The following is a 5,680-nucleotide window of genomic DNA, read 5'->3' as shown; positions in this document are numbered from 1 at the left end:
AAATCCAAACTTGTCCGAAGCCATATTTCTCAGTCCCTCTGAGTATCTGTGGCCGCCTCACCAGTCTTCATTCTACATAGAGAAGTCCGGTGCTTCGGGGTGAGCCTCCAATACGCTGACTTCAAACCCACCAGAGCCTCATTAGAGCTGGAACTCGGGTTTCCCTCCTGAGTCCAGAGTCAGAAGCTTTCATTCCAGTCTGGGCCAGAGAAGTGCGGAGCACAGCGGTGCAGCGAGGCCGTCCATTAGCTTGTTTCAGCTCGTTTTCATAGGAGACCCGAGGCCATCAGAGGTCAGCGCCGCCCCCCCCCCCACTCCTCCATCTCATGCTGTCTCAGGAGCCTTTACCTCCGGGCTGCCGCACTTGTTACGCAACCTGTTCTGACTGTGTTTCACCAGAAAATCCGGCGCTAAGGGATGCTAACAGGGCGTACAAAGAGGAACCCATCGGTTATATAACCTGGAACATTCCTAAAAAAACACTGGTGCTCTGGACATTTGGATGCTTTTCCCCCGACGTGAAATGAGGCCAGAAGCTGTAATTCCCTCTTTAATGGCTGATTATTGTAGCTTTTCCAGGGTTCATTAGCATCTCATTGTCATTAATGTAAAGACTTAAGGTGCCTATTTCACTCACATCTGCTCAACTAAAGAAGCGTCACTCTTAAATGGGAATACAGTCAATCAAGGTTTACAGCACAAATAATTGTTCAAAATGTTGTGCTCACTTTCTTGCCCCCAAGGTCACATGACTTCGAAGCAGTTGAATGTTGTAAATATACATTAGCATAAATGAGCACTGGTGGTGTTCTGGAATAATCAATAACACTGAGCATGTTATTAATCGCCTCGCTCAAAGAAAACATGAATAGTCTGGTCGTCTCATTACCTTGTTGCCTGCGGAGCCTCGTTCACTTTCCTCCCAGTGGGAGTTTGAGTTTGATGGTGCTAAAATGGTCCTTGTTCAGATTCCATTTCTCTGAAGCGACCTGTCTGTGACGCTAATCTTTTTAGCTTTAGCCTGAAATCTGTTGATTCGCCACCATCTGTTCTTCAACCGTAGTCAGCCACGTGTTCAATAGCAACGGCTCAAACGTGATCAGTGGTCGTCCTGGTGGTTCTTTGAAGTTCAAAGCCCGTCCGGAGTGGTTCTGATTTGGCGTGAGGTTGCCGCCCGAGATCCAACAGACCCGCGTCGTCTTTCGTCACAGATCGAATTAGATCTGGGTGAAATGCTTAAAGGGAGCGTTCAAACGGTCTGTCTGACTTTGTTCTGTGAAACACGCGACACCAGTCACCTTCTGCTTTATCTCTTTAAGTATTCTGCTGCTCAGAAGGTTATTCTGTCGCTGGTGAAATAACCGCCAGCTCCTCAGAATGGCAGAAGTGTTCATTCATTTCCCCCGAACACACTAAAGGCTTCGACACATTAGCTTCTCTGAAGGCGCTTTTTACGCTAATTACCTTTTAATGAAGGCTAAGTGCGTTAATCCGGCAGAATTTGCCATTGGCTGTAATTCCATTCTGCTGTGCGAAACAGCCAAATCGGTTCTTTTTCCGTTTTCATCCGGTTGGTCCTGGAGGCGACGGCGGTGGCGTCTTCCCAGGTTCACCCGGATCCCGTGCGGGACGGTTCCAGTCGTGGTTCTTTTCATCACCACGAGATTTTTAAAATCAGTTCAGAACCTGGTTTTGGGGGGAAATGGCTGAGATGAACCATTATTTCCTCCCAAACGCAGAAGTTAATTAAACTGGATGATTTTAGGTCAACTTCCTGTCTGAGTGCGACAGGCTGGGATCGTGTAACCCCCCCACCCCCCCCTCCCCTCCACTGACGTCCAGCTGTCTCAGTCCTTCACCAGCTTTTATCACCTGTCTTCACGTTTCTCTTTTTTTGGCACTCTTTGAAATGGTGTCTTCTTAAATATTCAGACACTCTTTTATTTGGGGGGGGGGGGGGGGGTGACGGCTGCGGAGGGTGTGTGGACACCGGTCTGATCCTCTGAAGGTGAACCCTGAGTGATCAAACCCAGAGAGAGGCTGATGAGGCTGATCAGAGGACACGGCGGGACTGACGGATTCTTTCATTATTCAGTTAAAGGTGTCTTTGTTCCTCTCGGCTTTGTTGGACCATCTGTTTGTTCACCAACACAGTTTTGCTGCTCATTTCCGCAGTTTTGGTTTATAATTATTCTGCTTTTACCTGCTGGACAACAAAGAAGAATCACTTCATCTCCTGTGGATTTCTTTCAGACTACATACGTCTGCCAATAATTCTGTTTCCCTTTTTTATACTTTTGGTTTTACATTTCACGCTCTTAAAGACTATTCTGGAGAACAAAGATTGGACGAACGTGCACGCCATCGCGCACACACGCAGGTCCATGTCTGTGGATGTTAAAATATGGATGTTTGGCCTTTGGTCTGCGATGGATGGAGCGATCCTGAATAAGACATGAGCTGTTGGCTGCTTTTAGCATCTTACCCTATATTTGATATTGGCTATAATCGAATTGTCCGTCTTCAGGAGTACACGGGCAGCATCAGTAAAGTTCTCCCATTTGTTTATGTTTAGGTCTTAAATAATGTGAAAGATTTCCTGTCCAACTGGACCTCGGAGCGACATCCCAGAGAAGATCCTAGCTGCTGTTAAGGAATTGTGTGCTTCTTAATTCATGAGCAACTTCCCTCTGGCTCCTCTGATGCCAATGGTGAAAATCTTGTAGGTGCTTATTGGATTCCAGGCTTGCTGAGTCAGCGAAGGATCTGTATGGACCAGAAGAAGATGGCAGCAAAAGGGTTTTTCCCCTTCTGAGCCTTTATTTCCTGGTTCCTCTGAAGGATACTCGGGTTCTGCAGAGCTGGGGTGGGTCATATCCTCCCTTGGTCTCTTCTCCAGGTGCTTGCTTTGATTGTAGTTGGGTCCTGGGTCGGGTCAGAGAACCTTCTGGCTCTGCAGCGTAGCGTTGATACAGATGCTACTGAGCCGTTTGCTGTTCTCTTGCTTCTGCTTGGGAACTAAACCCTGAGATTCCTGAAGGAAAGTTCATTTTCAAAGACAGCACTAATGCCATAAATGGAGATCCACCCCCGGACTCTACCAACCATCTAGCGTGGAGCTTGTGGAGTTTGTGGGAAATGTTTTCAAGACGCTAATTTTGTATCTTTTTATTCAGAAGTGAATGACTGCCCAACCTTTAAAATCCCAAACCACAGTGCTTCAATCAACATTCGCTGATTCCTGTGGCTTGTTAGCGCCGGCTAATCAAAGAAACGTAGCCCTTGAGATCAAAGCAACAGTCAGTCAAGTTATTGCCATTTCAGGACACAGGGGCACGATGTTCCAAAGTTCAGGGTTACCCTCAGTAGCCATTCAGCATCTCTTGAAGCTCCGCGAGAATCTGCTTCTGCCCTCACTGCGGTAGTTCGCTAACCGTGAAATCACTTAATTATGGAAGCTTCATACAGGAGGTTGGGATGATAAATTACCAGCCTACGGGGTCACTGCCGGGTTTATCGCGCTCCGTTTCACTCAATTTCAAATCCAAGAATCGATCGGACCCTCTGCAGAGACAAATTGATCAACAAACACAGAAGCAACAACGGAAGTCGGTGTTTTTACGAAAGATCGCAGCTGGAAAACATTAGCTTTGTTTAATTGAGCGGTACGATAAAGTGTTCTGCTGCTCTGGAGTTGAGAGTAAATCCAGCACAGTGTAATATTTACCGCTGTAATGTGTTAGCGGGGTTTATCTGTAGCAACAGATATTTTGAACAACTTTAGCAGAGTTCAGTTCTGTTTAGCATTATTGTCCTCAGTCACTATGAATGAGCTTCCTTGATTAGTCTTTGTTCCCACCCGATTGTGATGATTTTTGATGATCTTGTGTATAATCCATTTCCGAAGTGGGCGAGTTGAATTTTCATGAGATTCTTCTCCCTTCCCGAGTGATCCCTTGATTCTGATTTTGTGCCATCAGTCATTTCTTATTAATGCTTATGGAGAAGGCGAAGAGACGCCGGCGGGCTCCAAAGAGGCCCGGTGGAGTTAGGCGCCGAACAGCTGATCAGTTTGGATCAAAAGTCGACCCGATTAAGGTGGTTTGACTGAACAAATAACAAACGGGTCAAATGTTAGAAGCAAATTAGCATGACTTTTATTCCCCCAAACGGTGAATTGTTTAATTCATATCATTTCTGGTCAAAGTGCAGGAGCTAATGTCACGCTAGCGGTTACTTCAAGCCTCCAGATTTCAGAGGTGATGGGAGGAATTTTAATGTGGTGATCTGTGTGTTTTTATCTGGATTCCTCTCAGCAGAACGCATCTCTCTGCAGGCCTCCATCTATGTGTTTATGTGATAAAGATGCCTTTCAGTCGTTGGATCTCACCTGGGAGCAGCTTTTGTCGGTGATGTGCGCTAACCATGAGTCAGCCGCCTCTCCAGCTGCAGGTTATAGCTTTAGCCGAGGTCAGCCCACGCTTTTATCTGGAGCGCCTTCGTCCATGATTGCCTGGACGGACACAAATGCTTCCTTTTGTGGTTCAAATTACACACAGCTGTTCCCATATGTCCTGTTTTCACCAGGAGTGGGTCTGAAAAATGGATCTTCTGTAAATACTGATTCAAAACAAGCCTGTAACGCACTCAGGGGTCGTCCGGGTCAGGAGCAGCGTGGGTAAGATGCCGCCTGTGAATTTAACCTTTAGCATCTTCATGTACGCAGCAGTAATACGCCGATGCGGGCACTTTATCTGCAGCATAAATTAATTTACGGGCTCTGTTGCTATCACCGACCCGGACACTTGCTCCGAGGAAGCGTTCAATACGTCTGAGTAAACCAAAGCTCGGCAGCGAGCTGTGAACTTTGGCTCAAAATTAGATTGGGGAAAAACCTCAGCTCTGCTGGAGACGCTAAAGAAGCTGATGCCACCAGCTGTAACACATCGGTGTAAAGTTTTTAAACTCCGCCCAGAGCAGCAACCAGATGTAATCTGGGTAATGCTCAGCGGGGAGGCAGTAAAACGGAAGTTTCGCTGGCAAAAGACCCAAAACCGCCAGTCGGTGACGACGAGGGACCCCATCCGTTGAGATTTATTTACAAAAACCAATGCCAGTGGTGGAAAAGAGTGTTTTTAGCAGCTAGAGCTGTAGAATGATTCAATCCATCCTGAAAATAGGCTCCACCGTGTCTGCGCTGATAGCCGTAATCGGACTTTTCCGCCCACAGTCGGCGAGCGTCGCACCGGCTTCCAGAATTGAAATCGAGTCCTGTCGTGTGTTGGATAAATATAAACCAGGAGCTTCAACAACTTTCTCTCAAGTGTAAATTCACTGTCTCCAGGCAGCACAGAGCAGCTCGGAGGCGCCGCACGGCTCCCCGTGCTGCTCTCTGATTATTTGTACCCGTAGGACTGTGGCTCTGATACGACTTTAAAAAAAAAAACAACGACTCCTTTTTTCCATTGTTGCATCTGTTTCCTCTGCGGAGGAAGGAGACGTTAGCTGGAGCGAGGGGATTGGCACAATTTGATTTGCACACGCAACAGAGCCCGTGTTTCCTGCAACGCCGCGGCTCCACGCTGCAACATGGCGCCGACGGTGAGGGTGCAACAATTAGGGCGTTGTCTTCATGCAGAACGGCTTGGAGAACCTCACAGATGTTTATTGCCAATGCCGG

This window comes from Takifugu flavidus, chromosome 17, assembly GCF_003711565.1.
Source record: "Takifugu flavidus isolate HTHZ2018 chromosome 17, ASM371156v2, whole genome shotgun sequence".
NCBI lineage: Eukaryota > Metazoa > Chordata > Actinopteri > Tetraodontiformes > Tetraodontidae > Takifugu > Takifugu flavidus.
Note: the sequence above shows the minus strand (reverse complement) of the source record.